At 44.1% G+C, this 13,843-nt stretch overlaps 1 protein-coding gene across 3 annotated transcripts in view; it reads left to right on the top strand.

The window, feature by feature from the left end:
* CHL1 (cell adhesion molecule L1 like) overlaps positions 1–13,843 on the top strand; it is a 136,494-nt gene that overhangs the window by 17,184 nt on the left and 105,467 nt on the right. The window contains exon 1 of one of the 3 annotated variants that reach the window (XM_069736842.1): positions 7,849–7,963. The exons of the other annotated variants lie outside the window; for them this stretch is intronic. The gene's annotated coding sequence lies outside the window, so the exon portion shown is untranslated. Of the gene's footprint in view, positions 1–7,848; positions 7,964–13,843 lie in introns of those variants that run through there. 3 annotated transcript variants of the gene reach the window in all.

Raw genomic sequence — 13,843 nt, 5'->3', positions numbered from 1 at the left:
CAAAATAAAAAACACGATGCAGTGTGTACTCTTTCTTCCTCCCCTGCCCATGAGCCATGGTATGATTAGACAATGTTCCTGTACAGTCAGACACGGCCATTACACAGTACACAGCAGGGGCACATGTATAAGATTATCTCAGCACAGGAACATTTTATTTAAACACATCTAATTGTTGAAATTATTATTATTCCAAGATCTATTGATTATAATACATTTTTCTTTGTGGAAAATCCCTTTAAGTTAACCTCTCAAAATGTGCGTAACACTCAAAAATCATGTTCTGTGTTGCAAACAAAAATGCATTAACAACGGTGCAAATGACATGATAAAAGTACATGAGTTTGCTCCTGCATAACACCTTATTCACACGTACATGTCCAGTCTCTAAAAAAAAAGATCCTTTCATTATTCGTCTGATTGTCCATTTTTCATCCGTTTTTGGTGGTTTGCATTTGTTTTTGCCATTAATGTGTCATCTCTTTTTCTCAAATGCAAAAAAAAAGCCTAATGGAGGTTTCTCAAGTTTTTTCTAGCAACTACAGTGTGTCCATAAAGTCATGGTGCACTTTTGACCATTACATTTTGGCGCCCTTTCTCTTGCCCAATCATATCAGACCTGTTCATCAGGAGAGATAACAATAACCAACCAAACAACACAAACTCATTTAAGCTGTTGCTGAGCTCCCAGTCAGATTAACCCCTGATAAACTGAACTCTGATTAATACATTGCCAGGTCTGTGCCATCATGCAACCACAAGCTTATGCCAGCAGTGTGGTTTAACATGCCAGTCGAGATGTAGACAGCACTGAGGAAAGTTCAGTGTGTTCTGTGGCTCACTAAATTCAAATCTGTGACCAAAGTGCTTCGTGAATATCGGTGCATTTATAACGAAGAGCCACCACATAGGTGGGATAAGCAGTTGAAGGAAACCGGCAGTTTGGTGGAGAAATTCCGTCCTGGTAGGCCATCTGTCAGTTATGAGTCTGCAGAGGCTATACAGGATAGCTACCTAAGGAGCCCTAAAAAATCTGTGCGTGGGTGTTCTCGACAATTACACCTAAGCAAGACTACAGTTCATAAGGTGTTAAAGAAACATCTTTGTTTTACGGGGTACAAATTGTGGCTGTGGCACGCTATCAAACCAGCGGATAGACCCAAGCGATGCACGTTTGTTATAGATATGCTTCATGAGATCGACAATGATGCAAGATTTTTGCAGAAGATTGTGTTTAGCGATGAGGTGATCTTCCATATCTGTGGACATGTTCATTGCCATTAATCACTTAAAACAGAGAATCAGACGTTGTTCACTCTGTTACACCAGATGTCCACTCCTTACCCGTGTGTGGCAAGAACTTCACTATCGTTTGGATGTGTGTAGGGCAACAAATGGAGCCCACATCAAACTGAACTGAATAGGTATGAAACCGGGAGAGTTTTTCTTTTATTTGGAGCAGATTTCACGTTTCTATCGTTTTATGTTGCTTTCCAGTGACTGGTCAAAAGTGCACCATGACTTTACGGACACACTGTATTTAGTGAAAATGGATTTCATCCATGTGCTGTAACAACTTTTTTTCAGTGTGCGATCAGCAAAAATAAGACAAAAAAGCCAGGTTAGGATAAGCATTTGAAAAAAATTCCATTATTTAAAAAATGGATGATTTTTTTTATCTGCACATGATCCGTAAGTCTGGCTTTTCATAACCGTATGTTCACATCTGTATGAATTTTGTTTTTGATATAAACAATTTAAAAATAATAATAAAATGCCTAAAACAGTTTCCTACTAAATCTTTGCAATGGATACTGAACAATGAATGTCGTGCGGATGTGCACAGTGGCGTCTATAAGTCTTCTTTATTCTACTGTAGCACTTGTGCATTTGTTATTGCCTTTCATTGATACGGCATTGCATGCCTGTAGACCTGAATTCACCTTATTGTGGGTGTGTATCTATTTAAGGGCTCATACTCACATGTGAGAAACTCGGATGAGTCTCGCACGTCAATACCCCCATTGCACCCGGCACTCAGGAGCGGAGCGTTCGGCTGCATGTATTCCTATGCGACTGCACGCTCCGATCTGAGTGCGGGGTGCAGTGCCGGGTATTGACGTGCGAGACTCATCCGAGTTTCTCACATGTGAGTATGAGCCCTTATGTGAGTGATTTTATCCAGTATGACTAATAAAACACATGATTTCTTTTTTTTATATAAAAAAAGCTTAGTTCTTTGCTAATCTTGTTTTTTGCTGCCTTGCTACAAATTTCCCTTCAGTTACACCATTGGGTGGCTGCTTTTTATACATATATATCTTTTCGTTTTGGAACAATTTCACCATGACTAATATGATAAAAATGTCTTGCACTGAAAGCTAAACAACATTAACACTAACTAAGGCAAGGTTGAAGACTCCATCGGAGGTTTGACTTTGCGCTATTTTTGCTTTATGGTCTTCAGTGAGGCAAAAGTAGTCCAAAATATACATATGTAGCTGCCAACATTTCTACTGATGTATAAGTCTCAACCCTACCTCTCCTCAGAATGCCACCAACCCTTTCCAGTCCACCATGAATTACTTGCTTTTGTGGTCCTTACGGACTAGGAGTCCTGGGAGCTCCAGAACAGTTGGCAACTATGAATATTTACCGTATATACTCGAGTATAAGCCGAGACCCCTAATTTTGCCACAAAAAAACTGGGAAAACTTATTGACTCGAGTATAAGCCTAGGATGGAAAATTCAGCAGCTACTGGTAAATTTCAAAAATAAAAATAGATACCAAAAAAAGTAAAATTAATTGAGACATCAGTAGGTTAAGTGTTTTTGAATATCCATATTGAATCAGGAGCCCCATATAATGCTCCATACAGTTCATGATGGGGCCCATAAGATGCTCCATACAAAATACACCCCATATAATGCTCCATAAAGATCATGATGGGCTCCATAAGATGCCTCAAATAAAATATGCACCATATAATGCTGCATAAAAGGTTAATGATGGTCCCATAAGATGCTCCTTAGAATATTATGACCCATATAATGCTACACAAAGGTTGATGGCCCCATAAGATGCTCCATAGAATATTATGCCCCATATACTGCTGCACAAAGGTTGATGGCCCCATAAGATGCTCCATAGAATATTATGCCCCATATAACGCTGCACAAAGGTTGATGGCCCCATAAGATGATCCATAGAATATTATGCCCCATATACTGCTGCACAAAGGTTGATGGCCCCATAAGATGCTCCATAGAATATTATGCCCCATATAATGCTGCACAAAGGTTGATGGCCCCATAAGATGCTCCATAGAATATTAAGCCCCATATAATGCTGCACAAAGGTTGATGGCCCCATAAGATGCTCCATAGAATATTATGCCCCATATGCTGCTGTTGCTGACCTGAAAGTCATAGCCAGAGGACGCGGAAGATACAGCCCGGCGGTTGAATGGGGACAGCTGAATTTCGCATGGCTCACCCTCCCCATCATACTCACACCATCCTGGCGATGTTGCTGCTTCTCCGAAGGTCTCTGGCACCGACAGCTTGTTCCTGTGTTCAGCGGTCACATGGTACCACTCATTAAAGTAATGAAGTTGCTCTCCACGCCTATGGGAGAGGAGTCGCATCCATTTGACCACTGAACACAGGAAGAGCTGCAGGCACCCGAGACCATCGGAGAAGCAGGGAAATGCAGAGACCGTGCTGGGAGCAGGCGAGTATGACGTGACAGCCACCACTCCCCTCCCCCGCCAACCCCCTGGGACAATGACTTGAGTATAAGCCGAGAGGGGCACTTTTAGCTTAAAAAAATGGGCTAAAAATCTCAGCTTATACTCTAGTATATTCAGTAACTTAGGAGTCTGTTTGATCTCCTTTCTAGGATAGTCTACTGGGTTTCCTTCCACATTAAATATACACTCAAGCTCTAAATGCCCCCATACACATTAGATGGCTGTCAGTTGAACAATTCTTCAGATGATCATTTGGCCAACAGCCATCTGGGTCATTTCTCCAATACACAGTAGAGCCGGTCGGCTCAGCGCTCCTGCTCCTGTGTTCTCTATGAGAAATCCACCAACAGACATCTCTGCTGGCGTCCTATCTATGGGAGAGCAAAGCTGAAATCAGACATGACCGTTCAACATCTTCCCCGACAATCCGTTGGCCAGTTCTCCTGTGTACAGTAGAGTGTTGGTAGAAACCGTCGATATCGTTGGGTGCAGCCAACATAAGTCTAAAGTGAGAAAGACTGACATCTTCCATACAAAGTAAAGCCTCCCATATACTTTAGATGGCTGACGGCTGAACCATGATGGTTCAGCCAATCATTCAATCGACAACTATCTTGCTTGTCTCTTCCATATGTAGGGGTGATCACTCAGCTGAGCACTCCTGTGTTCTGTATGAGAGAGTCGCACCATGCATTGAAATCAGGCATGCCAGATCCTTAACTCCCTCAATAATCTTCTGTCCAGGGCCTCTATACACATTAGTCTGTTAGTCTGTTTTCTGCTACCAGTACTCCACACTGTGGAATTGATATCTTTTTTGATATACAGTACAGACCAAAAGTTTGGACACACCTTCTCATTTAAAGATTTTTCTGTATTTTCATAACTATGAAAAATGTACATTCACACTGGAGGCATCAAAACTATGAATTAACACATGTGGAATTATATACTTAACAAAAAAAGTGTGAAACAACTGAAAATATGTCTTATATTCTAAGTTTTTCAAAGTAGCCACCTTTTGCTTTGACGACTGCTTTGCACACTCTTGGCATTCTCTTGATGAGCTTCAAGAGGTAGTCACCGGAAATGGTCTTCCAACAATCTTGAAGGAGTTCCCAGAGATGCTTAGCACTTGTTGGCCCTTTTGCCTTCACTCTGCGGTCCAGCTCACCCCAAACCATCTCGATTGGGTTCAAGTCTGGTGACTGTGGAGGCCAGGTCATCTGGCGTAGCACCCCATCACTCTCCTTCTTGGTCAAATAGCCCTTACACAGCCTGGAGGTGTGTTTGGGGTCATTTTCCTGTTGAAAAATAAATGATGGTCCAACTAAACGGAAACCGGATGGCAAAGCATGCCGCTGCAAGATGCTGTGGTAGCCATGCTGGTTCAGTATGCCTTCAATTTAGAATAAATCCCCAACAGTGTCACCAGCAAAGCACCCCCACACCGTCACACCTCCTCCTCCATGCTTCACGGTGGGAACCAGGCATGTAGAGTCCATCCGTTCACCTTTTCTGCGTCGCACAAAGACACGGTGGTTGGAACCAAACATCTCAAATTTGGACTCATCAGACCAAAGCACAGATTTCCACTGGTCTAATGTCCATTCCTTGTGTTCTTTAGCCCAAACAAGTCTCTTCTGCTTGTTGCCTGTCTTTAGCAGTGGTTTCCTAGCAGCTATTTTACCACGAAGGCCTGCTGCACAAAGTCTCCTCTTAACACTTGTTGTAGAGATGTGTCTGCTGCTAGAACTCTGTGTGGCATTGGCCTGGTCTCTAATCTGAGCTGCTGTTAACCTGCAATTTCTGAGGCTGGTGACTCGGATAAACTTATCCTCAGAAGCAGAGGTGACTCTTGGTCTTCCTTTCCTGGGGCGGTCCTTATGTGAGCCAGTTTCTTTCTAGCACTTGATGGTTTTTGCCACTGCACTTAGGGACACTTTCAAAGTTTTCCCAATTTTTCAGACTGACTGACCTTCATTTCTTAAAGTAATGATGAAATCCCACTTATTAAACCTGACAGGGCACACCTGTGAAGTGAAAACCATTTCCGGTGACTACCTCTTGAAGCTCATGAAGAGAATGCCAAGAGTGTGCAAAGCAGTCATCAAAGCAAAAGGTGGCTACTTTGAAGAACCTAGAATATAAGACATAATTTCAGTTGTTTCACACTTTTTTGTTAAGTATATAATTCCACATGTGTTAATTCATAGTTTTGATGCCTTCAGTGTGAATGTACAATTTTCATAGTCATGAAAATACAGAAAAATCTTTAAATGAGAAGGTGTGTCCAAACTTTTGGTCTGTACTGTATATACATATTTTTTGTAATGCTATGAGTGCTAAACTGCCTCTCTTTGTGAATTGTTTTTTTGGTGTCAAATAAAATAATTTTAATTTCATATGACTTTTTGATTACTTGTTTCAAGTAGTTTTTTGGGGGGTTGATACTTAAGTCTATTTATCTGCTTGAAGTTTATTTATTGTTACTTTGGGGCATTTTCCTTGTCAGATTAAAAAATAATACCCCTCTTCCTCCTTTCAAAATTCTACCCGTCCACCCACCAGGCAGTTGAACCCCTCCTCCCCCCAGGCAATCATATCCCTCATTCTCCCAGGAAATCCTACCCTTCCTCCCCCCAGGCAATTGTACCCCTCACCCCTAGACAATCGTACCCCTCCTCCCCCAGGCAATCATAGCCCTCCTCCCAAAAGACAATTGTACCCCTCCTCCCCCAAGCAATCATAGCCCTCCTCCCCAGGCAATCATAGCCCTCCTCCCCAGGCAATCATAGCCCTCCTCCCAAAAGGTAATCGTACCCCTCCTCCCCTCAATCAATCATAGCCCTCCTCCCCCAGGCAATCAAAGCCCTCCTCCCAAAAGGCAATTGTACCCCTATTCCCCCCAGGCAATCGTACCCCACCCCCCAGGCAATCATAGCCCTCCTCCCCAGGCAATTGTACCTCTCCTCCCCCAGGCAATAGTATCCCTCCTCCCCCAGGCATTCATACCCCTCCTCCCCCCAGGCAATCGCACTCCTCCTCTCCCAAGCAATCGTACCCCTCCTCCCCAGGCAATCATGCCCCTCCGCCCCCAGGCAGTTGTACCCCACCTCTCCCTAGACAATCGTACCCCTCGTCCCCCCAGGCAATCATATGGCTCCTCCTCCAGGCAATCGCACCGCTCCTCCCCCCAAGCAATCATATCCCTCCTCCATCCCATGCAATCACACCCCTTCTCCCCCCAGGCAATCATAACCCTCCTCCATCCCAGGCAATCACACCCCTTCTCCCCCCAGGCAATCACAACCCTCCTCCATCCCAGGCAATCACACCCCTTCTCCCCCAGGCAATCGTACCCCTCCTCCCAGGCAATCGTACCCCTCCTCCCCCCAGGCAAATGGCAATCATACTCCTCCTCCCCTCTAGACAATAGTACCCCTTCTCCCCCCAGGGCAATCATAGCCCTCCTCCCCCAAGGCAATCATACCCCTCCTCTCCCCAGGCAATCGTACCCCTCACCCCCTGGCAATCGTACCCCACGCCCCAGGCAATCGTACCCCTCCTCCCCTCTAGACAATAGTACCCCTCCTCCCCCCAGGCAATCATAGCCCTCTTCCCCCAAGGCAATCATACCCCTCCACTCCCCAGGCAATCGTACCCCTCAACCCACCCCCCAGGCAATCGTACCCCTACCCCCTAGACAATCGCACCCTTTACCCAGATTTCAGAGTATTCTCTGTCTCCAACATACTGTACTTTTGAGCTTAATTTGCTGTGTGGCAGCATCAGACCCGACCGGCTTAACTGTATAAAGAAAAGCAATTAATTCTTACAAGTCCAGACACTAACTCTTCTCTTCTCTCCTACCAGTCACAACACAATGATTCCCAGTTTAATTAATACAACTATTTGGACAATAAAGGTTCATAAATTATTCTTCCATTTCACAAAATATTACCAATTGAGGTCTTGTAAATGCCCTAGCGAGATTTCTCCGAGGCCGAGCCTACAACATGCAGGGACTAGTCACGGACTTCCCAGGAAGGACTGAGGGTTGTGCAATCACATAAGTATAATGTACGTGGATTTAAGCTGTGATCACTGAAATCTTGTGCTGACAGGTAATTGTGGCAATCCGCTCCATTGTACTGAGGAATTAAAGACCAAGAGGATAATCTCTAGCGTACATAGCAATCCACCAAGGGTGAGTACAGCACTCCGCTTTATAACTCTATTATAGGTATAGTGCACTGGAGGATGACGGACAGATATGATGTCAGGTACGTTCATACAATGTATGGGTGCGGTTTAGCACATCCACCTACCACTGTATTACCTAGAGCACTTTGTAGCTTCGCTTTCATGTTCTCCATCACATTTCCAGAGAACGGGACACAAAGGTAACACTTTCTGATGTACATAGATATAAGTTAATTTTATATGTTGATTTTTGCTAGTATTATAGTATTATATGTATCTCTCAGGCTGTGATCCTTTTTTGTTAAACTTGGCTAGCAATTCTAAATATTTCCTAGCGCACAGCATGAGCAGGAACCTGACAGTGATCTGACCACTTGTGACAAATGCTTTCAGTGCCCCCAAGGATAGAAATCCCAGGTGGATTCATGATGTTTTATTCATTTATTTATTTTAAACATTTCATTTTTTTATCTGAAATTTCCTTTTATTCTATGTGCGCATAACCTTATTTATCAAGTTTCCAGATCTGATGTATTAAATGAGCTTGAAAATGTACACTATACTGTGTGTTGAAATTTGTAAATGGATGGGGGACTTCTTCCAAGCCTCTCGCACATACAGATGTACAGTTAGGTCCAGAAATATTTGGACAGTGACCAAATCTTGGTGATTTCAGCTCTGCATTCCACTATTTTTTATTGAAAATGAAACAACTGAGATACTGTATAATTGAAGTGTAGATTTTAAGGTTCAATTTAAGGGGTTGAACAAAATTATCCTGTGAAATGTTTGCGAATTTCAACCATTTTTCTACCAAACCTCCTCATGGCAAAAGTAATTGGACAAATTAACATTACTATGCAGGTGATCTTAGTTTCATCAGTCCAAAGAATGTTTTTCTAGAACTGGGCTGGCTTCTTTATATGATTTTTTTGGCAAAGTCTACTGTGGCCTTCAATTTTTAACACTGATTAATGATTTGCACCTTGTGGTGAACCCTCTGTATTTGCTCTCATGAAGTCTTCTCTTTATAGCAGACTTGCGGTAGACATTGAAACACCAACTTCCTGGAGAGTGCTCTTCACTTGGGTAGATGTTATGAAGGGGTTTTTCTTCACCATGGAAAGGATTCTGAGATTATCTACCACTGTTGTACTCCATAGACATCTAGGCCTTCTTGAGTTCCCAAGTTCACCAATGCGCTCTTTTTTTTTTTTTACAGAATGTACCAAACAGTTGATTTGGCCACTTCTAACATTTCTGCCATCTCTAAACATGGATTTTGTTTTCATCTTAGTGATGGTCTGTTTCTCTTCCATTGAGAGCTCCTTTGACCACATGTTGTGGGCTCACAGCAACAGCTTCCAAATGCAAATGCATCACCTATGATCAGATACAGACCTTTTTTCCCTGCTTAATTCATAGAATCATAGAATGGTAGAGTTGGAAGGGACCTCAAGGATAATCGTGTCCAACCCCCTTCTCAATGCAGGCTTCACTAAACCATCTCAGACAAATGTCTGTCCAGACTCTGAAGACTTCCATTGAAGGAGAACTCACCACCTCTCATGTCAGCCTGTTCCACTTATTGATCACCTTCACTGTCATAAAGTTTTTTCTAATATCTAATCTGTATCTTCTTCCTTTCAGTTTCATTCCATTGCTTCTCTTGTTTCCACGTGCAAATGAGAATAAGGATGATCCCTGTACACTGTGACATCACTTCAGATTTTTGTAGACAGCTATTAAGTCTCCTTTTAGTCTTCTTTTTTGCAAGCTAAACATTTTCAGATTCTTTAACCGTTCTTCGTAGGACATGCTTTGCAGTTCGCTCACCATCCTGGTCAGGGGTGGATTAAGGGTAGCCAGGGCCCCGGGCTGTTCACACACTGTGGGCCCCCCCGGTAATGTGACGGGGGTCACGTGACGGGGTCATGATATACCCGAACCAGATTATTCCAGAAAAAGGGCCGGGCCCTACTCTACTGTAACCTAGGAAATATTTGTTAAAATCTGCAATACAATTTAGGTATATCTTGACCAATAATATCACATACAAGGAACAAATACCACCGCACCATGACCAGACCACAAATTACAACCACAGTGATCGAATAATAGCACATACAAGGGACAAATACCACCGCACCATTTCCAGACCACATATTACCATACCTCCCAACTTTTGAAGTTGGGACAGAGGGACAAAGTTTGCGCGTTGCGCGCCGCAGCAAATTTTGGGACACACCTCTGACCACACCCATTCACTAGTCACACCCATATCCATGTCTCAACCACACCCATTTAGCACTGCTGATCACACTGTTCATAAAGAATAATTATAAAAAAAAATATGGCCACACAGTGCTCGATACTGTATAATGGCCACACAGTGCTCCATACTGTATAACGACCCCACATGACCACATGATGCTCAATACTGTATAATGGCCACACATGATGTTCAATACTGTATAATGACCCCACATGATGCTCAATACTGTATAATGGCCACACATGATGCTCCATACTGTATAATGGCCACACATGATGCTCCATACTGTATAATGGCCCCACATGATGCTCAATACTGTATAATGACCCCACGTGATGCTCAATACTGTATAATGGCCCCACATGATGCTCAATACTGTATAATGACCCCACATGATGCTCAATACTGTATAATGGCCACACATGATGCTCAATACTGTATAATGACCCCACATGATGCTCAATACTGTATAATGGCCCCACATGATGCTCAATACTGTATAATGACCCCACATGATGCTCAATACTGTATAATGGCCCCACATGATGCTCAATACTGTATAATGACCCCACATGATGCTCAATACTGTATAATGGCCACACATGATGCTCCATACTGTATAGTGACTGCACATGATGCTCCATACTGTATAATGACCGCACATGATGCTCAATACTGTATAATGGCCACACATGATGCTCCATACTGTATAATGGCCACACATGATGCTCCATACTGTATAATGACCGCACATGATGCTCTATACTGTATAATGACCACACATGATGCTCCATATTGTATAATGACCGCACATGATGCTCCATACTGGCCACACATGATGCTCCATACTGTATAATGACCGCATATGATGCTCCATACTGTATAATAGCCGCACATGATGCTCCATACTGTATAATGACTGCACATGATGCTCCATACTGTATGACAGCACATGATGCTCCATACTGTATAATGACAGCACATGATGCTCCATACTGTATAATGGCCACACATGATGCTCCATACTGTATAATGACTGCACATCATGCTCCATACTGTATAATGACCGCACATGATGCTCCATACTGTATAATGACCGCACATGATGCTCCATACTGTATAATGACCACACATGATGCTCCATAGTGTATAATGACCGCACATGATGCTCCATACTGTATAATGACCGCATATGATGCTCCATACTGTATAATAGCCGCACATGATGCTCCATACTGTATAATGACTGCACATGATGCTCTATACTGTATAATGGCCACACATGATGCTCCATACTTTATAATGACCGCACATGAGGCTCCATACTGTATAATGGCCACACATGATGCTCCATACTGTATAATAGCCGCACATGATGCTCCATACTGTATAAGGACCGCACATGATGCTCCATACTGTATAATGGCCACACATGATGCTCCATACTGTATAATGACCGCACATGATGTTCCATACTGTATAATAGCCGCACATGATGCTCCATACTGTATAATGACTGCACATCATGCTCCATACTGTATAATGACCGCACATGATGCTCCATACTGTATAATGACCGCACATGATGCTCCATACTGTATAATGACCACACATGATGCTCCATAGTGTATAATGACCGCACATGATGCTCCATACTGTATAATGACCGCATATGATGCTCCATACTGTATAATAGCCGCACATGATGCTCCATACTGTATAATGACTGCACATGATGCTCCATACTGTATGACAGCACATGATGCTCCATACTGTATAATGACTGCACATGATGCTCCATACTGTATAATGACAGCACATGATGCTCCATACTGTATAATGACAGCACATGATGCTCCATACTGTATAATGGCCACACATGATGCTCCATACTGTATAATGACCGCACATGATGCTCTATACTGTATAATGGCCACACATGATGCTCCATACTTTATAATGACCGCACATGAGGCTCCATACTGTATAATGGCCACACATGATGCTCCATACTGTATAATAGCCGCAAATGATGCTCCATACTGTATAAGGACCGCACATGATGCTCTATACTGTATAATGGCCACACATGATGCTCCATACTGTATAATGACCGCACATGATGTTCCATACTGTATAATAGCCGCACATGATGCTCCATACTGTATAATGACTGCACATCATGCTCCATACTGTATAATGACCGCACATGATGCTCCATACTGTATAATGACCGCACATAATGCTCCATACTGTATAATGACCACACATGATGCTCCATGGTGTATAATGACCGCACATGATGCTCCATACTGTATAATGACCGCACATGATGCTCCATACTGTATAATGGCCACACATGATTCTCCATACTGTATAATGACCGCACATGATGCTCAATAATACTGTATAATGACCGCACATGATGCTCCATACTGTATAATGGCCACACATGATGCTCCTTACTGTATATTGGCCGCACATGATAATAGCCACACATAGCTACTCCTACACACGCGGCTGCGCTCCGTAAACTTTGCATACACGGCTCCGCTCCGTACACACGGCTCCACTCCATACATCTCATACACACACGGCTCCGCTCCGTACACATTCAGCTCCGCTCCATACACCTCATACACGGCTCTGCTCCATACACCTCATACACGGCTCCGCTCCATACACCTCATACACACACGGCTGCGCTCCATACATCTCGTACACACGGCACTACTCCGTACACCTCATACACACACCGCTCCGCTCCATACACATTGCACACACTGCTCCGCATACCTTGCACACACACAGCTCCGCTGCGTACACCTCATACACATACGGCTCCTCTCCATACATCTCGTACACACACGGCACTACTCCGTACACCTCATACACACGTGGCTGTGCTCCGTACACCTCATACACACGCGGCTGTGCTCCGTACACCTCGTACACACGCGGCAGTGCTCCGTACACCTTGTACACACGCGGCAGTGCTCCGTACACCTCGTACACACGCGGCTGTGCTCCGTACACCTCGTACACATGGCTCCGTACACCTCTTACACACGACTCCGCTCCGTACACCTTGTACACATGCGGCTGTGCTCCGTACACCTTGTACACATGGCTCCGTACACCTCTTACACACAACTCCGCTCCGTACACCTCGTACACACGCGGCTGCGCTCCGTACACCTCGTACACACGCGGCAGTGCTCCGTACACCTCGTACACACGCGGCTGTGCTCCGTACACCTCGTACACATGGCTCCGTACACCTCTTACACACGACTCTGCTCCGTACACCTTGTACACATGCGGCTGTGCTCCGTACACCTTGTACACATGGCTCCGTACACCTGTTACACACAACTCCGCTCCGTACACCTCGTACACACGCGGCTGTGCTCCGTACACCTTGTACACATGGCTCCGTACACCTCTTACACACAACTCCGCTCCGTACACCTCGTACACACGCGGCTGAGCTCCGTACACCTCGTACACACGCGGCTGTGCTCCGTACACCTCGTATACACGACTCCACTCCGTACACCTTTCACATGCTGCTCCGCTCCGTACACCTCGTACACACGCGGCTGTGCT

The sequence above is a fragment of the Ranitomeya imitator genome, chromosome 8, assembly GCF_032444005.1.
Source record: "Ranitomeya imitator isolate aRanImi1 chromosome 8, aRanImi1.pri, whole genome shotgun sequence".
NCBI lineage: Eukaryota > Metazoa > Chordata > Amphibia > Anura > Dendrobatidae > Ranitomeya > Ranitomeya imitator.
This window is presented reverse-complemented; position numbering and strand designations above follow the sequence as displayed.